Source organism: Ranitomeya imitator, chromosome 6 (genome assembly GCF_032444005.1).
Source record: "Ranitomeya imitator isolate aRanImi1 chromosome 6, aRanImi1.pri, whole genome shotgun sequence".
NCBI lineage: Eukaryota > Metazoa > Chordata > Amphibia > Anura > Dendrobatidae > Ranitomeya > Ranitomeya imitator.
Genome location: NC_091287.1, coordinates 414,577,621 through 414,595,671, shown reverse-complemented (window position 1 = coordinate 414,595,671; position 18,051 = coordinate 414,577,621). Strand labels below are relative to the sequence as shown.

General features: G+C 42.2%; 1 protein-coding gene across 2 annotated transcripts in view; it reads left to right on the top strand.

Moving 5' to 3' along the window:
• Nucleotides 1-18,051, top strand: part of GAREM1 (GRB2 associated regulator of MAPK1 subtype 1) — a 210,473-nt gene that overhangs the window by 15,142 nt on the left and 177,280 nt on the right. The window lies entirely within an intron of this gene.

The window sequence follows — 18,051 nt, the reverse complement described above, 5'->3', positions numbered from 1 at the left end:
TCAGATACACAGGGGACCAAAATTAAAAGATTGGACGAAGTCACAGGCCAATCTTGATATTTATTAAAGAAAAAGTCTACAATTAAGGAAGGTTTCCTTATCAAATATGACTATAAACTTTTTCGTATGGAAAAACATATTTTAACTAAGTACATTTTTAAGTAATAGATTTTAGGATAAAAAACTGGAATAGTATAATGTTATGTAAGCGCAGTAAATCATATGGCCCAATGGCCTAATTTAAATATGTAATAGCAAAGGATAAAAAACCCCATGAATAACGCAGATAAGTATGATGCCAAAAAAGTGCCCCTAAACACAGTATGATGCCCCCACAGTGAATTCCTCCACAGTACCCTCCACACGCACCGTATGATGACCCGACTGTAGTTCCCTAAATCAATACCCCCTGCAAATTATAGTAACCCCATCACATCCATTCAGTATAATGGCCCCACATAGCACTCCATACAGTGTAATGGCCCCACATAGCGCTCCATACAGTGTAATAGCCCCACATAGCACTCCATACAGTGTAATGGCCCCACATAGCGCTCCATACAGTGTGATGGCCCCTACATAGGGCTCCGTACAGTGTGATGGCCCCCGCATAGGGCGCTGCACAGTGTGATGGCCCCTGCTTAGGGCGCTGCACAGTGTGATGGACCCAGCATAGCGCTCTGTACAGTGTGATGACCCCACGGTAGAAAAAAAACAAAAAAAAAAAACTTGCCTCTCCTTGCTTCCCCTCTGGTATTAGCAGTGAGCGTTCTGAAGCTCTTCACTGTTTCGGCACAGCTGCCATATTGTAATGACATCACCTCGCCCGCAGCACTGAGACGTCAGATGCAGAGGGAGAATGATAGCGGAGGGAGCATCGGCTGACGCTTTTTCCTCTATCATTGCTTTCCACTGCATCCAGGATGCTGATAGAGTTGAAAGTGCGATGAGGGTCTGCCCAGGAGGCCCGACCGGCTTTGCGGGCCAAATATACTCCCCCTACAGGCTAGATTTTCACATATGTACTCTAGATATAGAGGATGTCTCTCTTTCTGACCAAATTATAAAAAAGATCATTAGAAAGATCTCTGTACTGTCCCTTCATATATTTGTACATTACAATATCGCCCCCCCCCCCCCCCTTCCCCCAAAGCCACCTTCGTTTTTCCAAACTGAGTAACCCCAAATTTGGTAACCTGTCTTGGTATCACAGTCCACCTATTCCCTTAATAACCTTGGTCACTCTTCTCTGCACCTGCTCTAGTTCAGCTATGTACTTACGGTATATACCAGAGACCAAAATTGTACACAGTATTTACTTGACTTGTATAGAGGCAAAACTATTTTCTCGTCATGAGCATCTATGCCTTTAATGCAGCTGCCTGGCATCATGTTATAGGGTCAGATCGCTGATCTGACACTTTGCAGAGCATTGTGTCAGATCAGCGATCTGACAGGCAGGGCTGCAGGCTTACCAGCGCTTTCTCTGAGCAGGAGCTGGTAAGCCACCTCCCTGCAGGAACCGGATGTAGCCCCACGGCCATTTTAGATCCGGGACCTGCAGGGAGGAGACTCTGTACAAGGTGAGCACATCGTGTTGTACCGAGGGTCTCAGGGAAGCACACAGGAGCCCCCTCCCTGCACGATGCTTCCCTGTACCGTCGGAACGCTGCGATCATGTTTGATCGCAGTGTTCCAGGGGTTAATGTGCCAGGGGCGGTCCGTGACTGCTCCTGGCACATAGTGCCGGATGTCAGCTGCGATAGTCAGCTGACACTCGGCCGCGCTCCCCCCGTGAGCGCGGCCGATTGCATATGATGTACTATCCCGTCACTGGGAATTAAGTTCCAGGTCACCTCGACGGGATAGTACGTCATATGGGATTAATGGGTTAAAGTAATGAATATGAACTCCACACCCATAGGGGTGGAGCTGCATATTCATTACTGTAATGAACTTTACCAGTTACTGCTGAACAGAGGAAGAAGCTGCCGGCTCCGGAGACCATCTGTCCGGGAGAAATTGCCAGGGAGTGTGCCGAGAGCAGGTGAGTATTTGATATTCACCTTTCCGCGTAACACCGCCGCCCCGTCTTCCGCATCCTCTGCAGTGACTGTCAGTGCGGAGAGATGGGACACTGAGGGGCAGCGACGAGAGGTGAGTATGTCATTTTTTTTTATAGCAGCAGCAGCATTATATGTGGCACTTTGTTATATGGAGCATCTATGGGGCCATAATGAACTGCATGGAGCATTACATGTGGCACATTGTTATATGGAGCATCTTATGGGGCCATAATCAGCATTTGTGCAGCATTATATGGGGCATATTTTAATGTGGAGCATCTTATGGGGCCCATCATAAATTTTATGGAGCATTATATGGGGCGTATTTTGTATGGAGCATCTTATGGGGCTCCTGATTCAATATGGATATTCAAAAACACTTGACCTACTGATGTCTTAATTAATTTTACTTTTATTGGTATCTATTTTTTATTTTTGACATTTACCGGTAGCTGCTGCATTTTCCACCCTAGGCTTATACTCGAGTCAATAAGTTTTCCCAGCTTTTTGTTGCAAAATTAGGGGGGTCGGCTTATACTCGGGTCAGCTTATACTCGAGTATATACGGTAAGTTAAAGGGACCGAATAATATTGCACGCCCCACTTTTCAGATTTTTAATTTCCACAATTTAAAATAACCATTAAATTTCGTTCAACTTTACAATTGCGTTCCACTTGTTGTTGATTCTTAACCAAAAATTTACATTTGGTATCTTTATGTTTCAAGCATATGTGGGAAAAGGTTGAAAAGTTCCAGGGAGCTGAATACTTTCGCATGGCACTGTATATATTTTTTTTTTGCGATTTTGAAACAAGCCTTTTTGGCCTTTTCAGTCAATAGTAGTTTGTGTTTTGCATCTCTCCCATGGATCCTATTCTGGGGTCTCAGATGGAGCCGATGCAAAACGCTCTTCCCTTTCTTCCCAGAGCCATAACTTTTTACTTTTCCCTCAATATGGCCATGTGAGGGCTTGTTTTTTTTTTTTTTTTTTTTTGTGGGACGAATTTTACTTTTGAACGACACCATTGATTTTACCATATAGTCTGCTGGAAAACGGGAAAACAATTCCAAGTGTAGTGAAAGTGCAAAAAAAGTGGAATTCTACAATTTGTCTTTTGGGCTTCTTTTTTACCATGATCACTAAATCTTAAAACTGACCTGCCATTGTGCTTCTCCAGGTTATTAAGAATTTGTAGATACCAAACATGTATAGGTTATTTAAGTGGTGAGAAAAAAAATCCAAAGTTTGTAAAAGAAAAAAGGAAAGTTTTGATTTCTCCTCCCACCCCCCCCCCCTTGTTATGCCATTTACCGAACATATTAGTTCTTTTTATATCATGATCGGGCGATTCTGAACACTGCTTTACCAAATATGTGTTTGGTTTTTATTTTGTTTTTGTTTTTTAATTGGTTTTATTTTGAATGGGGCACAAGGATGGCAGTTCGGCAAAGACAACCACAGTGCTCTCCTGCAGACCCTGGGTTGTGATGCCAACACATCTCCACCTCGCGATCATGTGGCAGGGACGTCGATGGGTGGAGCTAGACACACATCCGGTTTGCGCAAGTTAAACGCCACTGTCAGAGATTGACAGCAGCACTTAACTAGCTAACAGACGCGGGTGGATCGCGATTCCACCCAAGGCTTTTAAGGGAACATGTCAGCTGATCAGATCAGCTATCTTGTGCCAGAAAAGGTGCGGGCTCATCACCGGAGCCCACATCAAACAGTGGGAGGCGACCTATGACAGATTTAAACATCATAGGTCGTTAAGGGGTTAAACACCGATACATACAAGTGCATACATACATACATACATACATACATACATACATACATACATACATACATACAAAATTAGAATATCATCAAAAACTTACGGTAATTTATTTCAGTTCTTCAATACAAAAAGTGAAACTCATATATTATATAGTCATTACAGACAGTGATCCATTTCAAGTGTTTTTCTGTTAATGATGCTCAAAACTAATAACGTATTCAATAAGACAACCTAATGTTATCAAATTGTGTCGTACGTGTGGGTTCAAAATGCTCACTATACCCCTGAATAAAATCCTTGAGGGGGGTGGATTCCGAAATGGGGTCACTTGTCGGGGGTTTCCACTGTTTAGGCTCATCAGGGGCTCTCCTAATGCGACATGGCGTCCTCTCGATTCCAGCCAATTTTGAGTTCAAAAAGTCAAATGGTGCTCCTTCCCTTACAAGCCTTCCTGTGCGCCCAAACAGTAGATTTCCCCCACATATGGGGTATCGGCCTACTCAGGAGAAATTGCACAACAGATTTTATGGTCCATTTGGGTTTGTTTGGGTCTTAACTTTTTTCACAAAAAAATTACTTGTGTTCATTTTTTTTTTCCTTCCACATTGCTTCAGTTCCTGTGAAGCAACTAAAGGGTTAATAAACTTTTTCAATGCAGTTTTGAGGGGTGCAGTTTTCAGAATGATGTCACTGTTGGGTTCTTTGTTATATAGACACCTCAAAGTCTCTTCAAATATGATAGGGTCCCTAAAAAAAAAAAAAGGGTTTGTAAATTTTGTTGCAAAAATGACAAATTGCTGGTCACATTTTAACCCTTATAACTTTAACTAAAAAAAAATGTTTCCAAAATTGTTCTGATGTAAATTAGGCATATGGGAAATGTTAACTATTTTGTGTGACATAATGCTCTGGTTTAGGGCATAAGAATTAAGTTTGAAAATTGTGACATTTTCTGAATTTTTGCAAATTTATTTATTTTTTTTCATAAATAAACGCAAGTCCTATAGAAGAGATTTTACCACTAACATGAAGTACAATATGTCACAAAAACAGTCTCCGTATCAGCGGGATCCGTGGAAGCGTTGCAGAGTTATTACTTCATAAAGTGACCTGGTCTGGCCTGGTCATTATGTCAAATTTGGCTTGGTCACTAAGGGTTAAATGTGACCAAATGAGAATAATTTAAAGGGGATAAAAACATTCTGGCATCCCTGTACATTCACTGGTCAATGTTGTCAGAAATGACATCAGACTTACTGCAAGGCCCTTAAGCTTGAGGAGAGTTGGAGAATGTAAGTCCCCCCGCGTAAACGGAAAATAAATAAAGCGGGGGTCTCATGTCCCCATGGACCCTGCTATGAGCCTATTCTAATAGTTTTTTCCTCAATTTTATGGGAATGTAAATTTCAGTCAGAATCTGTGGGATTCGTGACAGACTGTTTTTTTCCAGTTTTTGAGCGCTAATTTTCCAGCATTTTCATTGGTGGAGAGTGTTTTGGCGGTTTTTATTTATTTACAGATCTGACTGACAGCTGTCATTACCTCAGTTGCTGGCGCAAGAGCAACGAAGAGGTACCACACTGCCATGGAGAAGCTAGTCCAGGAAGTTTTAGCTAGGGCAGGGGGCCAGGATGGTTTAGACTGGCTAAAAAGCTGCCTGGCAATGAAGGAAATGCCAGTGGGCGCTGATGGTATCCCTCCTCCTACCGAAGTGGAGCCATTCCCCCCGCTTTCAACCCCGGTACCTGCCGCCCAGCCAGCGCCGAGTGCTGTATCGCGCTCCAGGAGGTCAAGGTCGGTCTCAGCTGCAGCGTCGGATTCCCCGGCGCCCAAGCGCAGCCAACGTGACGCCGGAAAGAAACCGCGACGCTGCGCCTCAGTGAAGTCCCGCAGCCCGGTGAGAGACGTCGGCCGTCGCCCCCTAGATGAACCGGCGACGTCATCACATGCAGCCGGAAAGGCAGGAGTGGGGCAGGGCCGTAAAAGCGCTGCGGTCCCCTCCTGCTCTCTCTCCAGAGCGGCCATCTTTGCATCGGATCTGCAGGGAAGGTCGGCTCCAGCGGCTGCAGCACAGTCCTCAGAAGATGAAGAGGATCTTCAATCAAGTTCCCTCAGAGAGCCGCGCTCGCCTAATATCATGGGCTTGAGCGCAGGCATTTCTGGTGAGCGTCGCCGGGAGGTCCAGCCTGACAGGGGTGAGAACATTAATCAAATTCTGCTTAATAGTGAATTGAGGGATTTTATTAAATCAGTAGTGTGTGAAGCTCTGGGGGATGTTGTACCCACTCCCCCTCCCCTTTCTTCATCGGTTCCTAAGATTACTATTGACACTATGCACATTGATACGCCTTCCATAGCTTCCATCCCAATAAATCCTTTTAAAGAGGCTCTAACTTGTGAGCTGTCTCCGCTTGGTTTCCATTTAAGTTCCTCGGTTAAGGAGCTTATTTGGAACAATAATTATATTGATATATTTTCCCTTATTCCTCGCAGAGATCAGCCCCCGAAGTCTGAAAAAAAAGAGGATAGGGCTGATTCTGAGGATAGTAGGCGTAACATTAGATCATTTAACAATTGGATACAAGCCTTCGCTATTTACGCCGCAGTTTTGGGGGAGAAATCCCCTAATCTTTGCAGTAGCTTGTTTCAGCACGTCGATATTATTTTAGAAGCGTATAAAAATTTTGGCGGCTCCGCTTGGCTTCACTATGATGAGGCTTTCAGGCACAAGCTATCTGTTCATCCTGAAGTTAAATGGGGTACGAAAGATATCGGGTTGTGGATTAACCTCATGTTGCCGTCGAGACAAGTCACAAGTAGGCAAACGGTTAATTCCTTTCCTAAAATAGGCGTCTGCTTCGCCTTCAATGAAACTTTTTGCAAATGGAGCAATAATTGCCGATTTAGGCACGAATGCTCCTTTTGCGGTAATGCCCATCTGATGTCCAAATGTTTCAAGAAGCAGGCAGCCCAGCAATCTGCAAGTAAGGAACCTAACCCAAAAGGCCCGGACTCCGGTGATTTTGGAAAATATGGTTAACTGGCTAAACAGATTCCCAAACAAGGAGAGTAGTCAGCTCCTGTTTGAGGGTTTGTATAATGGCTTCTATGTACCCCATTTCAAAGGGAAAGGCTGCGTTATTGTAAAGAATTTATCCTCCATTTCTGCTTTTCCAGAAGTTGCTAGGGAAAAAATCCGTAATGAACTAGAATTAGGTAGAGTGGCTGGCCCTTTTCTGTCCCCCCCCTTTTTAAATTTTCGCATTTCACCTTTGGGGGTCGTACCTAAAAAAGATTCCGGTTCTTTTTGTTTAATTCACCATCTCTCGTATCCGCCAGGCCACTCGTTAAATGATGAAGTTGATAAGGAATGTTGTTCAGTTTGTTACTCTTCTCTCGACGGCGCATTGGATTTGCTAAGGAAATTTGGTTCATTTGCCTTAATGGCGAAATCCGATATTAAATTGGCTTTTAGGATTCTACCAGTTCACCCTTTGGGTTTTAACTCGTTAGGTTTCCATTTTGATGACTGTTTTTTTTTCGATAAATGCCTTCCAATGGGCTTTTCATTGTCATGCTTTTACTTTGAGACATTTTCCGTTTTTTTGCATTGGGTTTTGCAATCCAGCTGTGAGGAAGCCGGGATACTACACTACCTGGATGATTTCCTTTTTGTAGGTCCTCCTCATTCACCGGTATGTCAGGCTACCCTAGACACATTTTTTCGGATGTGCTCTCACTTTGGCGTTCCTATTGCGAAGGATAAAACATTCGGCCCTTGTAATCGAATCGAATTTTTAGGCATCACAATCGATTCTGTAAAAATGGAAGCTATTCTTCCTGAAGATAAGGTTGCCAAACTGCGTGCTTCTCTTTCTGAATTTTTGTCTAAGGATAAAATTTCTCTCAAAGATCTTCAGGCGCTTTTAGGCCTGCTGAACTTTGCTCTTCGGGTAATTCCAATGGGCCGTGTGTTTTCTAGGAGTCTTTACGAAGCCACCAAGGGTTTTTCTTCACCTAAATGCCACATTCGAGTTCGCTCCGAGCTCAAGGAGGACGCTAGAATTTGGCTGTCATTTTTGTCCGATTTTAATGGTAAATCTGTTTTACAATCTCCCTTCATCAATGCGGATTCCATTCCTCTGGTTTTTTCCGCGGATATTTCTTTAGGTGTCAGTTTAGTATGTTCATATCATTGGGTGCGCTTGAATTGGCCTGATGATTCTCATATTATCTGGGCCATGAATAATTCCCTGCTCTTAGAGCTTTTTGCAATCTTTTCACTTATCTTCATTTGGGGTAAAAACTTGAAAAATTCAAGAATTCTGTTGTACTCTTCTAATCAAGCAGTCGTTTTTGCTATCAACACTCTATCTTCAAAGAATCGTCAGGCCGCAAAGATTTTGAGACAACTGGTTTTTCTATGTTTGAAAAACAATGTTTGGCTGAAGGCGAAATTGGGCTCTAGCAAATTTAAATCGTTAACTGAAATGTTATTGAATAGTCAGTGGACTAATTTTTCCCAACAGGTGCCACTAGCAGACAAGGAAGCGACCCATTGTCCTCCATCAGTTTGGGACGTGATCTCAGCTTAGTTCCGCATTTTATTGAAAATTCCCTGTCCAAACGATCGTGGGCTGACTACTCAGCCGCATGGAAAAAATGGACTGATTTTTGTTTTCTTCACGGGTTCAATGCATTGACTTCCGACCCTTTTGTTGCTCTGCAATTCGCGGAATCTTTGCCTAAGAAGAATTTGTCTTACTCTGCGGTAGCAAAATGCTTCGCAGGAGTTTCCTTTTTCCTGAAGGTCCACGGGGAATCTGCGTTGACCGACCTCTTTCTGGTAAAACAATTCTTGAAGGGCCTAAAACGAAAGAATTTTGTACCAGATTCCAGACGTCCCATTTCCCTGTCGTTGCTAAGAAACATTTGTTCTGTACTGATTAAAGATTGTTCAAATCCGGAGGAAGCACTGTTGTTTAACGCCATTTTCTCAATTTGTTTTTTTGGAGCTCTTGGAGTCGGCGAGATAGTGTCTTATAAGAAAGCTGAGCCATCCGGGCTCAGGCTGGAGGATGGTAAAATTTTTGACTCCTTTCTTTTGGTGTTTATTAGAAGTTCTAAAACGGATCAAATGGGAAGAGGTAATGAAATCTGTTTGAAATCTTTTGGTGACAAAACTATTTGCCCAGTTTTTAATTTTTCCAAATGGATTGTGGTTAGGCCTGCGGTGCAGGGCTCGTTGTTTTTGCATAAAGATGAAACCCCGGTCACTGTATTCCAGTTCAATTTTATTTTGAAAAAATGTTTCTTTTTTGGGTAAGAGTCACCTCAGGATCTCCTCTCATTCGTTTAGGATAGGTGCGGCTACGGAAGCCTCTAGAGCCGGCTTATCTGATGCCAGAATCAAAAAAATGGGAAGATGGGAATCGAATCGTTTTAAACTGTACGTTCGACATAATTTATATGCTGACTAATTATTTATTTTCTTTTAGGTCCAAATATTGTTTGGATTGTTGGCCATTCCTTTATTTTCTGGGCCCAGAAGAGGGCTAGTCAGCGTTGTTACTCGGAGAATCTGTCCTTTAACCCTTCCATTACGCAGGTTTACTGGCATAGCATCCGTGGACTGAAGTGGGCTTCTTTGGTGCCTGAGCTAAAAAACTGTTTGTTGAAATTTCCATACCCGAATTTAATAATTATTCACCTTTCTGGGAATGATCTCGGGAAGATCAATACGCATAATTTATTGGCGGCCATGCGGTCCGATCTTATTTTTTTGAAACAAAATTTTCCTTTTTCTTGCCTCGTTTTTTCCGAGGTCATTCCCAGACTCTTTTGGCAGCAACAGCAATTTGCTTTTATGGATAAGATTCGTAAAAGGGTGAACCGTGAAATGATGAAATTTTTTCCCCTTCTAGGAGGCTTTTCCTTTAGGCATGTGGATTTGGAGGGGTTTTTACCTGGTCTGTTTAGACAAGATTTGGTTCACTTGTCCAACATAGGACTTGACATTTTTAATCTGAACTTGGGCAACATAGTTGAAAAATGGCTGTGTGGTTTGGGGGGGCCTTGACTCTGTTAGTCTTGGCCTTGTGGGATAAATCACCCATGTATGGGTGGATTTGGACATTTGGTATTTTTGGAGAATTTTTAAATATGTTATATCGGAAGTTTATTTATTGGAAGTATTTTATGGTATTTTATGTAACCCTGAATAAAACCGCACGGCCATTTTATTTCCACTTTAAATTAAATTTGTCTCCAGAGTGTTTATTTGGGCATGGGTTTTATGGGGACATGTAAGTCCCCCCGCGTAAACGGAAAATAAATAAAGCGGGGGTCTCATGTCCCCATGGACCCTGCTATGAGCCTATTCTAATAGTTTTTTCCTCAATTTTATGGGAATGTAAATTTCAGTCAGAATCTGTGGGATTCGTGACAGACTGGTTTTTTCCAGTTTTTGAGCGCTAATTTTCCAGCATTTTCATTGGTGGAGAGTGTTTTGGCGGTTTTTATTTATTTACAGATCTGACTGACAGCTGTCATTACCTCAGTTGCTGGCGCAAGAGCAACGAAGAGCCCACCCTCCCTCCCTTTATGTCATCGTTCCTACTGTCGTGTGGTTTTAATTGTGGGGATAAATCACCCATGTATGGGTGGATTTGGACATTTGGTATTTTTGGAGAATTTTTAAATATGTTATATCGGAAGTTTATTTATTGGAAGTATTTTATGGTATTTTATGTAACCCTGAATAAAACCGCACGGCCATTTTATTTCCACTTTAAATTAAATTTGTCTCCAGAGTGTTTATTTGGGCATGGGTTTTATGGGGACATGTCACTTCAAGCCCTGAGGCAAGGATGTTTCCACAGGAATATCGATGGGGCTTGGTTTTTCTGTCTCCTTTGCAGGCTTGGGACGCTCCTCTAATTTGTTGATCAGATACCCTAAATACAGTTTGAGGAGAAGGGGCGTAAATGAAAGGCTCACAAGGAATTGAAGAGAAGACGTCTAGGTTACTTCCCTATTTTAATTTTCTAAAATCTAGGTCCGTAAGCACAAAAACATTTTACTATTCATTGAGGTTTCCTGCCCCACTCCGTAGTGATGACATGCGCTGGGATATATTTTATTGGGCTCGCTGTAAGAACGTGGGCGCTGAGCCTCCGGTGCGTGGTGTACGGCATATTACTGTTTTGTTTCCTTGGAAACCCACAATTTAACTCTACAAATTGGCGTTGGAGGACGTACAACATATACGGCATAATCACTTTTCCAGTAATGCAGATATAATAATTTAAAGCACAATGGAACAATAGCTGCGAACTGCACGTGAAAGGGACCTGTACCCATAATGGCACTCTGCGTCCAAAAATTGCTTGTGTTTTTTTTTTTTCTTCGCGGCTTTTACTTTCATTTTTTTGTGGGCAGTAATATGCCATGAATATTTTTTCTACAGTAACATTTATGGGCATCTCTGCTTGATATCACTTAGAGGTACGGTAATTGGATACAAATCTGAGCCCCTGTTCACACAGCATTGCTTTGTTGTGACACACGGGAGATGGTGTTAGAACAATATCGGATACGAAAAGTTGGTGAAAATGTAGAATGTCGCATGGAATAACTTGATGCTGCACAGTGCGACAGTGGTAAGGAAACAGCACTAATTACAGCGGAGCTAAAGCACTGCCTCCTCCTATACGTAGCATGTGTTCATGACGTGGGGGCGGTGGTTGTATTTTGTGCAATTGGTGTGTACTATTAGTAAATGTCGGATGTACAGTATTCATTGTATACACAAGTCTAGAGGACAGATGGATTGGGACTGCCAAAGCTTTGTAGTATGTTGCCATTGAGACATGTAGGTCTGCACGGCCTGTAGAAAAAGAAGGAAAAAAAAATCTCATTTGCGACCCCTGAATGTCTATACTGGATAAGCAGGGGATTAAAAACGAGTAATTTTTTTTTTTTTTTTTTTTTTTACATTTTATTTTGTTTCTACTAAATAAGTGAAACACTTAAGAAACTTAACAAAGTGAGACCCTTATGATACTTTTTTTTTGTCTATTTATACATTTAATAATTTGTTTCTTAGACCATCTGTCACCAGATTTCACAATACAAATGACAATAAATAGGTCTTAGTCCTGATGAGGCTGTTGTGCTGACTTTGCCTCTTTTCTTGTTTGGTATAATTAAACGACTGTTCTGATAGAAAATTTCAAAAGAATACCACCAGCCTCATCGGGTCTAAAAGTCCATTTTCATTGTGAGATGATCATGAGTCTAATCAAGCTGCCGATGACCTGATGTACAAGCCAAATACTCCTTTGTCAGGTGACATAATCTTTTGTGCTGCACAAAAGATTATCCCTCTCGGCAGCACATTGTACTGTGTAAACATGACCTGTGCTGCTGAGAACAGTAGCAGCTAAGGCTACTTTCACACATCAGGTTTTTTGCATCAGGCACAATCCAGCGAATCCGTTTTTTCTCATAGAGTTGTATTAGCGCCGGATTGCGCCCGATGACCCAACGTTTCATCCGTTTTTTGCTGGATCCGTCAAAAATTAGTTTTCCGGTGGACGGAGAAAACGTCCAGAGCAACGTTTTTTTCTGTCCAGCGGAAAACCGCACAACGACTGATCCGGCCAAAAACATATGAAACGCACGTATAAATGGCCGAATCCGGTGACCGGATCCAGTTTTTAACAGAAATCATGCATTTTCCATGCTGGAATCTCACTCACTCACTCTCTCTCTGTCTCTCTGACTGACTGACTCACTCACTCTCTCACTCACACACACACACACTCTCACACTCTCTCTCTCACCCCCTCTCTCTCACAAAAAAACGGATCCGTCGCATCAGTTTTTCACTTTTTGTGACTGATCCATTTTATAAAAAAGTAGCCAGATTGTGCCTGAAACAAAAGACCCGATGTGTGAAAGTAGCCTTACACTCATTGAGAGATCTACCCCAGATCATTCAGTGTGTGAGCGTGTTCCGGTTGCGGAAATAAACCTTGAGATTTAGGATTGTGGTGAAATCTGTGAATTTGGCCATCAAATATTCTCAAGTCTGCGTTATTTGAAGTAGTTGTACATTCTTTAGGTCCGGCCACTTGGTGGTCGGTCGAGTTCAGGCCTCAGTCAGACGTCTGTATTTTAAGGATAAAACTCGTACCTGCTATAATCGGCATTGCCCATTCAAGTCTATGGGTCAGTGAAAGTCACCGTGCACGCAGAGGCCATCTAAATGCAACTTACGAAAATCTGACATTAAGGCTATGTTCACACTTTGCGGATTTTGCTGCGGATCCGCAGCAGTTTCCCATGAGTTTACAGTACAATGTAAACCTATGGGAAACAAAAACGCTGTGCACATGCTGCGGAAAAAAACGCACGGAAAGGCAGCGGATTACATTCCGCAGCATGTCACTTCTTTACTGCGTATTTTCACCTGCTTCAATAGGAAAATGCAGATGAAAATCCGCATAAGAAACCGTGATAAATCCGCAGTAAAAACTGCGACGGGTTTTCACTGTGGATTTTGGAATTCCGCTGCGGAAAAATCCGCAGTGGAATCCGCAAAGTGTGCACATAGCCTAAGGCCGGTGTCGCACTACCGTGTTTTACGGACGTAAGAGAGGTGCTGAAAATACGGATTGCATACGGTACAATGCTTCTCTATGCCCCAGCTCCTATCAGCTGTATTTTACTGATCCGCATTATACGGTCTTCTACGGCCGTAGAAAATCGCAGCATGCTGCGTTTTGTCACCGTATTGCGCAAAAAATACGCCAATGAAAATCTATGTGGGGCGAGAAAAATATGGATTACACACGGACCATGCATGTGACTTGCGAGAAATACGCAGCGATGTTAGAGAGAAAAGCCGGCAATTCAGTGCGGTGTACAGTAAAATCACACTGACAGCTTACAGTAGAATAGGTAGAATAAATGTGTACACATAGAATATAGATATATATATATATAGACAGTACATATGTTTTTATGTTTTTTGGAGCACATGGATCCATTGTATGTCCGTATGTCGGTTTTGCAAGCCTGCGAGAAAATCTCGCAGTACGGATTACATACGGAGGATGCCATTCGCAAAATACGTTGACACACCCTGCCTAAGGATGAGATACGGACCACTATTTTGGGGACTTTTCTGCGTATTACGGACCGTATTTTTATACGCTGAGTGTGACGCCGGCCTAATTGTAAGAAAAATCTGCCATCTGTATGAGGCCTCACGCTTATTTTACAACTGTTTTATTCTGCATAAAAGAAGCTGCCATATGAAGGAGACCAGTGGCAGAGGCTGCAGGTAACACTTTGTGATGCCAGGTTATCCGGACGAACACAGTGAATATTTTCCTCTTTCCTACATACTGTATGTGTAAAGATGCAGCTCACTACTCTGACAGGAATGTCTCGGCTCCTATTAGACAGCTCCTTATTCCGGTTCCCGGGAAGACGTCAGCCAGATCAGTGCCTGAAGTCTCAGTAGATTGCCTTCTTACACCTTGACTTGTAACTGAATTGTTTTCTTTTATGCAACGTATTACAAGTTCTTGCATTGTGATAAATTGCGGCCTTCCTTTCTAGCTTGTTTTGTTATGGTTTCTTCCAGCAGTTCTCTTCTGTTGACATTCTCTGTCCAGGACAGGTGGTAGTACCTCCACCTGCCATCACTCAGGAGTGTGCCACATTTCGATAAGGGAGTAGTCTGTGCCTAGGGAACATTACCGCTCACGCTTTGAAGGTCACGGACAAAGTCACAGTATTGATTCTTGTTGAAGACGCTCTGAGGAATCGGAGACTTAATTGATGACTCGTCTGAGACATAGGCGAGCTGTTTCTGCGGCATTGGCTAAATCTAGGGAAGGGTAACCATTAGCAGGAATGATACTCCTTGTTGATGCCAGCCATACGAAGTACCACATTACCAAGTCTTTGTTTTTAGTTTTTTTCCAAAGATAAATCTTGTTATCCATTATATTTGAAAGGTTTTTCTGTATTGTCTGTTAATTTATAGACTATTTGGGCTCAGTCCAAGTGCCGTCGGTGAGGAAAAAAACGGATAGCACTGGGACCAATGTTATTCAATGGGCAGTGCAGATAAGCATTTTTTTTTTTTTTCACTGACCGAATCTGCATGTGAAAAAAAAAATCACAGCTGCCCTGCACTCGTTTTTTCCGTATGTTGGGTCAGACTCGACCAAGTCTATGGGTGTGTAGAAAAGAATGGATCCTATATGCAACATCTAAATAGCTTCCCTGTTTTTCCACAGATACATTGTGCTTCTTTAGCATATAAAACTGTAAATGGTCTCGGAAATTAATAAAGCGAATGTGTCAGCAGGTTTTTGCTATATAATCTGAGATCACCATGATGTATGGGAATAGAGCCTGATTCTGGCAATGTGTCACGAACTAGACTGTGTTGCTGTTTCAGTACAATCAGTGTTTTATCTGCAGGAGATCATCATTAGAGGGCGAGCTGCCTCATGCCTCCTAGTCCAGCCAAGCTCCTGCCACTTATTAACAGCTCTGACAATACATTGCATAATAAGGAGAAAAATTGAGTCAGAACATATCTGAAAGTTACAAAATTTTATTGAAAAGCAATTTCAATGCAGATTACAAACCATTATAACATGGGTTTCTTAATTACAAATCCGTGAAAAAATCCTATGCCAAAGAGAACGTAAGGGAGCGTGTATGAATGAAAATTGTAAACAGATGAAATGGAATTGCAGATATCGAACTTCAGCTATAGCAAATGCATGTGCCTGAAGGTATTATAAAGTGCATACCCTGCAAAGAACAGCACCATTAATATATCAGGTTCTGTGTCCCCTATACATCCTTCATTCACACATGGTAAAAGATCAATGTAACAGGGAATAATTACCCAGAAGCGTTGTCGCTCCTCAGCTTCAGCCTTATGGGTAATTATTCCCTGTTACGTTGATCTCGGTCCCTACATTATGCTGCTGTCAGATTACTTAGCAAAAACCTGCTGTAAAAAAAGAGATTGCACACGGATGAGAAATGGGGGAAAAAACATTTTCTGAATGAAACTGACAATTTTTTTTTAATACCCTCACATAAACCTGGCTTTAGGGCTCATTTAGACTTCAAATTTTCCTGTATAAGTGTTATCCATGTTTTTCATGGATAGCACTCATACCTATGATGGTCTACGGGGTTGATCACAGGTCCAATTTTCTTTTCTTGGACCAAGTGCCCTGCACAAAAGTCACCGAGCCTTGTCTGATCTTTATCGGAGTCTCGAATCGCACTAGCCAATGCAAGTCTGCTGATCCGTGAGAAAAGCGGACAGCACTCAGATGCCATCAGTGTGCTGTGCAATTTGCACAGACTGTTTGAAAAGAGAAGCTGCAGGAACTTCTAAAAGTGTGTTGTTGTTTTTTTTTTTTTTTTTTCATCCAGTAAAATCTGATAACTCTCTGATGGTAAAATCTGACACTTTGACCAAACACTGATGAAACTGTGATCAGCAACGCTGATGAAACTCGGACCGATTTTTGCATGTGAGAAAAATCACTGACGTCTGAATTAGCCCCAAGGCTACATTAACGCAACCGTACTTTCGGTGAGGCCGGTTTCACACGTCAGTGGCTCCGGTACATGTGGTGACAGTTTCGTCACGTACTGGAGACGCTGACACACGGAGACACATTAAAATAAATGTGTCTCTGCACATGTCACCATGTTTTCACAGACCGTGTCCGTTTGCAAAACACGGAGACATGTCAGTGTTCGTGGGAGCGCACGGCTCACACGGACCCATTAAAGTCAATGGGTCCGTGTAAACACGTACCGCACACGGATGCTGTCCGTGTGTGTTTTTCCTGTCATAGGGTTAAAATTGTAAAAATGGTTGCAATACATGGACCCTAAAAACGTACTCACGGACATCACACGGATCCCACACGGATGGCCTACGTGAGCACACTGACACGGATAACTCCGGTACCGTTTTCTCCGGTACCGGAATTATCTGGACGCGTGAGACTGGCCTGAGAGTGTTGTCCATGGAAAAAAGACAGCTCTCAGGTCAATGTTATTCAATTTAGCTGTTCTGATGGCTTAGTTTTTTTTTACGTGGACCAAATGTCTGCTTGAAAAAGTCGCAGCATGCACTAGTCTCTTCTGTATTTCCGTTTCAATTTTATAGGTGCAAGAAAGAAAAAAAAATTTGGATGCCATATGCATCAACTGTATTGCCTCTGATTTCTACATATGCAGAGGTGTGAAAGTGTTTCCTGATTTCCTATTCTTTTGCATGTTTGTCACACGTAAAAATTTCAGATCACCAAACAAATGTAAATATTAGACAAAGATAATACAAGTAAACTCAAACTGCTGTTTTTAAATGAAGGTCTTTATTATTAAGGGAAAAAGAAATCCAAACCTACAGGGCCCTGTGTGAAAAAGTGACCACTGTAAATTGCCATTAACATAAGAAACTGTTTTTGGTCTTTCAAATCTTGTTCACTCCTGATGTATAAAAACAAATAGCCTACAGTTGAAAATGTATCCATTTTTTTTTCTGGACAAAAATCGAACTTATCCTTTAAGAAATACTGCCCTAATAAAAGATTGAGGTTTGTGTTAGAGGCTCCATTTAGAACCAACATTTTATATTTGTTAACCTGCATTCAATTATTTTTGTTTCAGACTCCCCATTTCTTTCTCTTATTACTAGATGCAGCACCTTTTTTGTTTTTCCTTATCTCTTAGAGACTCTAATGCAATAATTGCAGGCTGAAGAGGTATAAGAAAAAGAAAATACCTGTCAAAATAAATCTACTCTCCTTACTGATACTATCACTTTTTCCAACACTGCCCTGGTCCCTAGCCGGCCTTCATGCTTCCCATCGGACAGGCATATGACCGCTGCAGCCAATGACTGGCCCCAGTGGTGTCCACTAGTCACAGGTGTGGGCAGGAGTAACTGCATTGACAAGTGTTGTAAGTGTTTCTGCTGACCGCCATAATCGCTCCCATTGTGCTACATTTATTAACCACGTTAGGGATCCCAGTTAATAAATGAGCGCACGTCTCCTCCTGACCGCTTGTGGCTTCGGGTTATGTACAATGTCTGTTAATCTCTAACCTCTTTCTGAATGGTGATGTATATTGTTGG